Here is a 10,790-nt window from a genome sequence, read left to right on the forward strand (position 1 = left end):
TGTTTGTTGTCTGTAGGCTCTTTGTCAAACCATTTGGGCTGTCAATCATTTCCTGTCAAAAAGCAACAAAAAAAGGGGGGGTTTCTTCCCAGCACCCTGGATAATGAAACCATTACCATATTCAGGCAACTGTAAATGATAGACTTCACAATCTTGGCTTTCAGCAACTTTTAAATGGAGCTATTCATCATTTAAAAAGGCATCTGACTGCCTGTCTTTAAGGCATGAATTTCGTCAGACCTGTGCAAAAATGCAGGCCGCCCCTTAAGCATCTATTATCATTAAAGGAAAATGAATTAATGGAGCGGCCAGCTCGAACTAGAGTGGACTTTCAAGGCCTTGGCTGCCCGAGGACTCAAAACGAAAAGGGCTGCCATTGAAAAGATCCACTGAAAATGTCTGTCCTATCACGACAGGATATCATCAAAAAGAGAAAGAAGGTCTGCTGATTGCTAAAGTTGTCACTTTTGATTTGTACGTGTCTGTATCAATTTAGGCTTAGGCTAGTTAGCTTCTCCAGGATCGCTGATGGGCCAAAGGAATTCATTAAAGATATCCATGCATCTGTTTAACATTTACATGTTGGTGTGATACTGTCAGAACTGGACTCAATTTCATTTAAATTCAATTGATGAATAAATAAAAAATCATGGCACGAATTGATAATCGTCCATTATTTTCTCTGAGTACAACTTTATTAAAGAATGGAATTTCAAATACATCTCTTGACCTGAATTGACTGAGGAAAAATCCTGTGCTTTGAATATAACAGATCAGAGCAGCCCATGTGTTAACCAAAATGGCTTTAATTCAGCAGTGATTCAAGGGACAGGCTTTTGATTGTGACAGAACCACTTGAATATTCCATAGAACTAGCCCCATGGCCTGAATCTGTCTAACGCTGAGCACTTTATGTGAACCCTGTCCTCAACCGCACTACAAGTTACTTATCACACCTGGCAACCTGAAAACAGAAAGTTAGTGATTGAGGACAGAAATAGCATACAAAAAGTAAGAAATCACAGGCAGACAAATTGCGGAGTGACAACATGTAATCCATCTCAACATTGTCAGTGCTGAAAAGACTAATAATTCTTAATTATGTTTTTCAGTTTCCTTTATTATATAAGATAGATGTGACTGTATAGCATCATGAGATTGATTGAGGAGGGTGTGCATATCTGAAATAGAGAGTAGTTTACCTCAAACATGTCGTGCTTGTCTTGGAGCAGCAGTGCCATGTATTTGCAGTCTGCATAGGCCCAGTACTGTGAGAGGTGGTAGTCAGAAAAACACCCAACATCTTCTGCACAAGTCTGACCCTCTGTCAGACTTGGACTGAAACTCCTCAAGTCTGGCCCTCTGTCAGACTTGGACTGAAACTCCTCAAGTCTGGCCTCTACATATGAGCACTGAGCTAAAAAATAAGTGCTTTGGCCATGAAAAGATAGAAAGGGAGAGAACATATGTTTCCCATGCTGATAAAGCCTTTTGAACTGAATTGCCCCCCTGAGTTCAAAAAGTTTTGCAGAACAATCTCTATTTTTCTGGCCTCTGGTACATTCTAATGCCTTGATTCCATCTGAAATACATAGTGAAATGATTGAATACCTTTTCAAGTTCACCTCCCAGATTGGAAAAATGTGTTGTGGTATTATGTAGAAAGACATGAATTTACAATTTTATTATTGATAATGTATTAATTAAATGTACATATATGATTTTCTAAGTAAAAGAAGACTAAACATTTAACCCGTCTTCTCTTGAGATTAAAGTCTTATTTAGAGATGTACTGCAAAATATTCCATGTGCATGGCAGTGGTGGAAAAAGTACCCAATTGTCATACTTGAGTAAAAGTAAAGATACCTTAATAGAAAATGACTCAAGTAAAAGTGAAAGTCACCCAGTAAAATCTTACTTGAGTAAAAGTCTAAAAGTATTTGGTTTTAAATATACTTCAGTATCAAAAGTAAATGTAATTGCTATACTGAAGTATTAAAAGTAAAAGTCTAAATCATTTTAAATTCCTAATATTAATCAAACCAGACCGTACCATTTTCATGTTTTTTTTAACAGAGAGCCAGGGGCATGCTCCAACACTCAGACATAATTTACAAATGAAGCATTTCGTATTTAGTGAGTCTGCCAGATCAGAGGCAGTAGGGGTGACCAGGGATGTTCTCTTGATAATTGTGTGAATTAGACCATTTTTGTAACGCTCAAAGAGTGAATGGGTGTAGAGTCAGGCGCAGAGAGCAGAGGATACGGGAAAAAACACGCTTTAATGTCCAACCAAAAAAGGTACAAAAGGTAATGCCGAACATAGGCGTAATACACTCCACCTAAGTACACTCTGGTATCAAACCGGACAGCGGAAAACCCACATAAATAAAGAACACCTCTCACAATACAGAAACAAGCCCGCACAAACACAAGTGGGCTAATCGAACTTAAATAACAACCACCCCAAAACCCCAACAAGGAACAGGTGAAAACAATTAGACAAAACCAAACGAAAAAGGAAAAAAGGATCGGTGGCAGCTAGTAGATCGGTGACGACGACCGCCGAGCGCCACCCGACCAGGAAGGGGAGCCACCTTCGGTGATATTCGTGACAGTACCCCCCCCCCTGACGCGCGTCGACACTGGCCTCGGGGACGACACTGGCCTCGGGTGAGGGCGATCCGGATGGAGGCGATGGAACTTCCTCAGCATAGATGGATCCAATATGTCCTCCACCGGGACCCAGCACCTCTCCTCCGGCCCGTACCCCTCCCAGTCCACGAGGTACTGCAGGCCCCTCACCCGGCGTCTAGAGTCCAGAATGTATCGTGTACGCCGGGGACCCCTCGATGTCCAGAGGGGGCGGAGGGACCTCCGGAACCTCACCTTCCTGCATGGGACCAGCTACCACCGGCCTGAGGAGAGACACATGAAACGAGGGGTTAATACGATAATACGAAGGAAGTAATAATCGATAAAAAACCTTGTTTATTCTCCTCAGGACTTTAAATGGCCCCACACACTGCGGACCCAGCTTCCGGCAGGGCAAGCGGAGGGGCAGGTTTCAGACCCTGTCCCCCGGTGCAAACACGGGGGCCTCACTGCGGTGACGGTCAGCGCTCCTCTTCTGCCGTCCACTCGCCTGACGTAATGACTCCTGGACGGCCCTCCAGGTCTCCTTAGAGCGCTGCACCCACTCCTCCACCGCAGGAGCCTCGGTCTGGCTTTGATGCCATGGTGCCAGGACCGGCTGGTACCCCAACACGCACTGAAACGGTGACATGTTGGTAGAGGGTTGGCTTAGTGAGTTCTGGGCCATTTCAGCCCAGGGGATGTATCTCGCCCACTCCCCTGGCCGGTCCTGGCAATACGACCGCAGAAACCTACCCACCTCCTGGTTCACTCTCTCCACCTGCCCATTACTCTCTGGGTAATACCCCGAGGTCAGGCTGACCGAGACCCCCAGATGTTCCATAAACGCCCTCCACACTCGGGAGGTAAACTGGGGACCCCGATCAGAAACGATGTCCTCGGGCACCCCGTAGTGCCGGAAGACATGGGTGAAAAGAGCCTCCGCAGTCTGTAGGGCCGTAGGTAGACCGGGCAACGGGATAAGACGGCAGGACTTCGAGAACCGATCCACAACGACCAGGATCGTCGTGTTTCCCTGAGACGGGGGAAGGTCAGTGAGAAAGTCCACCGATAGATGGGACCACGGCCGTTGTGGAACGGGGAGGGGTTGTAACTTCCCTCGTGGCAAGTGCCTAGGAGCCTTACTCTGAGCGCACACCGAACAGGAGGAGACATAGAATCACACGTCCCTCACTAAGGTGGGCCACCAGTACTTCCCCCTAAGACCTCGCACTGTCCTCGAAATACCCAGGTGACCTGATGAGGGTAGACTATGAGCCCATCAAATCAATTGATCACGAACAGCAAGCGGCACGTACCTACGACCCTCCGGGCACTGTGGAGGCGCAGGTTCCTCCCTTAGCGCCCGCTCGATGTCCGCGTCCACCTCCCATACTACCAGTGCCACCAGCCTAGCTGCCGGAATGATGGGAGTAGGATCGATGGACCGGTCCTCAGTGTCGTAGAGACAGGACAGCGCGTCGGCCTTAGTGTTGAGGGAACCTGGCCGATACGAGATCGTAAATTGAAATCTAGTGAAATACATCGCCCACCTTGCCTGACGAGGATTCAGTCTCCTAGCTGCTCGGATATACTCCAGGTTACGGTGGTCAGTCCAGATGAGGGAAGGGTGCTTAGCCCCCTCAAGCCAGTGTCTCCACACTTTCAGGGCCTTAACCATAGCCAACAACTCCCTGTCCCCCACATCATAGTTTTGCTCCGCCGGCCCGAGCTTCTTCGAAAAAAAGCACAGGGGCGGAGCTTCGGTGGCGTACCCGAGCGCTGTGAGAGCACGGCTCCAACCCCAGCCTTGGATGCATCCACCTCTACTATGAACGCCAAAGAAGGGTCCGAATGCGCCAACACTGGCACGTCGGTGAACAGCGCCTTCAAACAACGGAAAGCTCCGTCCGCCTTTGCTGACCACTGCAAACGCACCGGCCCCCCCTTCAGCAGTGAGGTAATGGGAGCCGCTACCTGGCCAAAACCCCGGATAAACCTCCGGTAGTAATTGGCAAACCCTAAGAACCGCTGCACCTCTTTTATCGTGGTCGGAGTTGGCCAATTACGCACGGCCTTGACGCGGTCACACTCCATCACCACCCCTGAGGTGGAAATGCGATAACCCAGGAAGGAAACGGCTCGTTTCGAAAACTCACATTTCTCCGCCTTCACGTACAGGTCATGCTCCAGCAGTCGCCCAAGAACCTTGCACACTAGAGACACATGCGCGGCGCGTGTGGCGGAGTAAATCAAGATATCGTCAATATACACCACCACAACCTGTCCATGCAGGTCTCTGAGAATCTCGTCGACGAAGGATTGAAAGATGGCTGGAGCATTCTTTAACCCGTACGGCATGACGAGGTAATCATAATGGCCAGATGTGGTACTAAACGCGGTTTTCCACTAATTTTCCTCCCGAATACGCACCAGATTATACGAGCTCCTGAGGTCCAGTTTCGTGAAGAACCGCGCCCAGTGAAATGATTCCACCGCCGTAGCGATGAGAGGTAGTGGGTAACTAAAACCCACCGTGATCGAATTGAGACCTCGATAATCAATACACGGACGCAAACCACCCTCCTTTTTCTTCACAAAAAAGAAACTCGAGGAGACGGGTGACATGGAGGGCCGAATGTATCCCTGTCCCAGCGCTTCCGTGACATATGTCTCCATAGCCAACGTCTCCTCCTGGGACAAAGGATACACGTGACTCCTGGGCAGTGCAGCGTTTACCTGGAGGTTTATCACGCAATCCCCCTGTCGATGGGGTGGTAATTGGGTCGCCTTCTTTTTACTGAAGGCGATAGCCAAATCGGCATACTCAGCGGGAATGCACATGGTGGAAACCTGGTCTGGACTCTCCACCGTCGTCGCACCGATGGAAACTCCTACACACCTGCCTGAACACTCATCAGACCACCCCTGGAGAGCTCCCTGTCTCCACGAAATCTTAGGATTGTGAATAGCCAGCCAGGGAATACCCAGCACCACCGGAAACGCAGGTGAATCGATAAGGAACAGACTAATCCGCTCCTTATGATCCCCCTGCGTAATCATCTCCAGAGGAATCGTGGCTTCCCTGACCAGCCCTGACCCTAACGGACGACTATCTAAGGAGTGCACGGGGAAAGGGGGTCTACCGGTACTAACGGAATCTTCAACCTCTGGGCGAGTCCGCGATCTATAAAGTTCCCAGCTGCGCCTGAATCGACTAGCGCCTTATGCTGGAGAGAAGGAGAAAACTTAAGGAAACAAATTAATAAAAACATGTGACCAACAGGAAGCTCTGGGTGAGGGTGGTGCCGACTCACCTCGGGTGACTGAGGAGTGTTCTGCCTGCCCTCTCGACTCCCAGATGGACTCCTCCAGCACCGACCGGAAGTGTGCCCTCTCCGGCCACAGCTGGTACAGGAGGAGCCTCCTCCTCCGGTCTCCCTAGATGCAGCCCCCCCTAACTCCATAGGTATGGGAGCGGGAGGGCCAGGAGGTGGAACAGACAGGACCCTTTCAGAACGTCCGCGAGCAGCCAGCAGATGGTCTAATCGGATCGACATGTCTATGAGCTCGTCCAGGCTGAGTGTAGTGTCCAGACAACCAACTCCCTGCGGACGTCCTCTCTCAGGCTACACCTGTAATAGTCTATCAGGGCCCTGTCGTTCCACCCCGCTCCAGCGGCCAAGGTCCGGAATTCCAGCGCAAAGTCCTCCTCGCTCCTCGTCCCCTGCTTGAGATGGAACAATCTCTCACCCGCCGCTCGGCCCTCCGGAGGGTGATCGAACACGGCCTGGAAACGGCGGGTGAACTCCAGGTAGTGGCCCCTCGCCGAGTCGGGCCCGTTCCAGACGGCATTGGCCCACTCCAGGGCTCTACCCGTCAGGCAAGAGACGAGGACACTCACGCTCTCCTCCTCTGAGGGAGCCGGCCGAACGGTAGCCAGGTAAAGCTCTAGTTGAAGCAGGAATCCCTGGCACCCTGCCGCCGCTCCATCATACTCCCTCGGAGGCGCAATACGCAGAGCGCTGGTACCGGATCCCGCTGGAGGAGATGGTATCGTTGCCGGTGGGAGGGTTGGAGGGGTAGTAGGGAGACCACTCCTCTCCCAGCGGTCCATCCTCTCCATTATCTGATCCATCGCTGATCCGATGCGATGGAGGATGGACGTGTGATGAAGGACTCGCTCCTCCATCGTAGGGAGAGGGGTGGTCGCTGCTCCTGCTGACTCCATAATGATGGTGCGGGCTTCTGTAACGCTCAAAGAGTGAATGGGTGTAGAGTCAGGCGCAGAGAGCAGAGGATACGGGAAAAAACACGCTTTAATGTCCAACCAAAAAAGGTACAAAAGGTAACGCCGAACATAGGCATAATACACTCCACCTAAGTACACTCTGGTATCAAACCGGACAGCGGAAAACCCATATAAATAAAGAACACCTCTCACAATACAGAAACAAGCCCGCACAAACACAAGCGGGCTAATCGAACTTAAATAACAACCACCCCAAAACCCCAACAAGGAACAGGTGAAAACAATTAGACAAAACCAAACGATAAAGGAAAAAAGGATCGGTGGCAGCTAGTAGACCGGTGACGACGACCGCCGAGCGGTTCTTTAGGAATGTAGTGAAGTAAAAGTATAAAGTTGTCAAAAATATAAATAGTAAAGTAAAGTACAGATACCCCAAAAACGACTTAAGTAGTACTTTCAAGTATTTTTACTTAACCTGTTTGGGCTGCAGGGGCAGTATTGAGTAGCCGGATAAAAGGTGCCCATTTCAAACGGCCTCGTACTCAATTCTTGCTCGTACAATATGCATATTATTATTACTATTGGATAGAAAACACTCTCTAGTTTCTAAAACCGTTGGAATTATATCTGTGAGTAAAACAGAACTCATTTCGCAGCAAACTTCCTGACAGGAAGTGGAAAATCTGAAATCGATGCTCTGTTCTAGGGCCTGCCTATAAAGGTCCTTGATATTTATTAGAATACATGCACTTCATACGTCTTCCACTAGATGTCGACAGGCAGTGAGAGAAGAAATTGAGTGTATAACTTGATCTGGGGTCGAATAAATGCTCTTTGTATGACGTGTCACCAGTTTCCTGTTTTCTGGAGAGCGCGTGAAGGGACCTGGTTTTGCCTTCTGTACAGCTGTCGTTATAGACGACTAATATCTCCGGCTTTGATTTTATTTGATACATGTGACAATATCATCGTAAAGTATGTTTTTTCAATATAGTTTTATTAGATTATTGAATTTTTTTCGGGACGTTAGGCGTGTTGCGTTGTCTGCGTTTGTTCACGAAGGAGAGCTTAGCGCCACTTTGCTAGCTTTCCGTGCTAATTGACTGGAGAAGAGGACATTCTAAATCCAAACAACGATTGTTCCCGACAAAGGACCCCTTGTACAACATTCTGATGAAAGATCATCAAAAGTAGGACCCATTTTATGATGTTATTTCATATATCTGTCGAACATGTTGTACTAGTAGTTTGCGGCCAGGTTTTGGGCACGCTCTCGCCATAACGTAAACTGCATATCGTAATGAAGTTATTTTTAGAATTCTAACACAGCGATTGTATTAAGAACTAGTGTATCTATAATTTCCTATACAACATGTATTTTTTAGTTATGTTTATGAATAGTTATTTGGTCAGAATATGTGAGTGCCAGAAAAATATCCGGACGTTGTGGGAAAAAGATGCTACGTTAGCACAATGTATAACCACTGATTTCAGCTCTAAATATGCACATTTTCGAACAAAACATAAGTGTATGTATAACCTGATGTTATAGGACTGTCATCTGATGAAGCTTATCAAGGTTAGTCAAAAATTATATATCTTTTGCTGGTTTGTTACGATCGCTAACTTTTGCTGCTGGGGAATGGCTTGTGTTTCTGGCTATTGTGGTAAGCTAATATAATGCTATATTGTGTTTTCGCTGTAAAACACTTAAGAAATCGGAAATATTGGCTGGAATCACAAGATGCCTGTCTTTCATTTGCTGTACACCATGTATTTTTCAGAAATGTTTTATGATGAGTATTTAGGTATTTGACGTTGGTGTCTGTAATTACTCTGGCTGCTTCGGTGCCATTTCTGACGGTAGCTGTGATGGTAGCTGCAATGTAAAACTGATTTATAGCTCAAATATGCACATTTTTCGAACAAAACATAGATTTATTGAATAACATGTTATAAGACTGTCATCTGATGAAGTTGTTTCTTGGTTAGTTTGGTTGGTTCTTGGTTAGTTAGGTTGGTTTTGTGCATGCTACCTGTGCTGTGAAAAATGTCTGTCCTTTTTTGTATTTGGTGGTGAGCTAACATAAATATACGTGGTGTTTTCGCTGTAAAACATTTAAAAAATCGGACATGTTGGCTGGATTCACAAGATGTTTATCTTTCAAATGCTGTATTGGACTTGTTAATGTGTGAAAGTTAAATATTTCTAAAAAATATATTTTGAATTTCGCGCCCTGCACTTGAAGTGGCTGTTGTCATATTGTGCCCGGCTTCGGGCTTGCAGCCAGAAGAAGTTAAGTACTTTACATTACTGCGCCAGGGTATACTTATTCTTATTCTTGCAGCTGAGAATTCAATGTAGGTTGGATCTCGTCACCGTTCCTGTCGTGTACCAGTTCGCCACCGGCCTGAAATAAACCCTCAATTTCAGAGGTCAGGTCTTTGTCTTACGGATCCTTGATCCGCCTGTGCACGGTTTCGGTGTTCCCTGGAACGACAGAAATAGGTATTGAGATGGTTCGATGGTCCTCGGCTCGAAGGAACAAATTGTCACGAGAATTTTGCTATCTCAATGGTTGAACTCAACTATCACTCAAGCTTTGACCAATTCCCAGAGGTTGTAAGGCTCTGGTTAATGAAGAATTAGACAAAGTCTCAGTCTGCAATAGATCAACACTTGATTCAGAGAGCGCTCCGCCCCTCAAATGCAGAGCCAGTCTTTTTATACACATACACACACACACACACAATTTCTTATCATAGGCTACTCCCTGCTTAGACAGGCACAATAATTTTTTCTCACTACCCCCATACATAGTTATCTCGTCTCACAGTTTCTCCCTGCTTTTATAGCTACAAAAGAATACAATGCCCTAGTTATAATTCTAACCAAGCTACACACATCATCAGATTATATTCTTATGATTCTAACACATTTCACACAGTTATACAGTTTCAGGGTGGAATACTTTAGTCATTATCTTAAACATACAAATTCTTCTATCACTGCTATTCATCGAATAATTACCTCCTACGTTTAATTATTACTTGATTAAATTAATCATGTAACAATTCATTCACTAGAAATTTGGGGCACCACGAGAACAGTTTTTTTAATGAGTTAACGTTTCCCGAATTAACTCAGTCCTCATGCCTCCTTGCAGCATGCCTAAGGCACGTTCACACAGATGAGCAGAGACCCTGGGCATCTTTCTTTTGTTGTTTTTCAGAGTCACCTTCAGCGACGAAGCCTCCAGCGACGGTCGGTGGTCCAAAGCCTCCAGCGACGATCTGCAGTCCAGAGCCTTCAGCAGGGGTTCGCAGTCCGGAGCCTCCGGTGACGATCCACGGTCCGGTGCCTCCAGCAACGACCCACGGTACGGAGCTTCCGACGATGATCCCCGCACCAGAGCCGCCATGGAGGAAGACGTAACTGCGAGCGGAGTGGGTACTTCGTCCCGCACCGGAGCCGCCCCCGACGCCCTGCGTCATCCATCATAGATGCCCACCCGGACCCTCCCCTATTGAGTCTGGTTTTGCGGTCGGAGTCCGCACCTTTGGGGGGGGGGGGGGTACTGTCACGCCCTGACCATAGTAAGCTGTTTTTTCTCTGTATTGGTTGGGGCGTGATAGTGACTTGGGTGGGTCATCTAGGTGTTTTTGTATTTCTATGGTGGCCTGATATGGTTCCCAATCAGAGGCAGCTGTTTATCGTTGTCTCTGATTGGGGATGATATTTAGGTAGCCATTTCCTCATTTGTGTTTGTGGGATCTTGACTATGTATAGTTGCCTGTCAGCACTTTTTTGTATAGCTTCACATTTCGTTTGTTAATTTTGTTGGTTTGTTCGGTGTTCATTCATTAAAAGAGAATACCACGCTGCGCATATCACGCTGCGCC

This window comes from Salvelinus namaycush, chromosome 13 (assembly GCF_016432855.1).
Source record: "Salvelinus namaycush isolate Seneca chromosome 13, SaNama_1.0, whole genome shotgun sequence".
NCBI classification, from domain to species: Eukaryota; Metazoa; Chordata; class Actinopteri; order Salmoniformes; family Salmonidae; genus Salvelinus; species Salvelinus namaycush.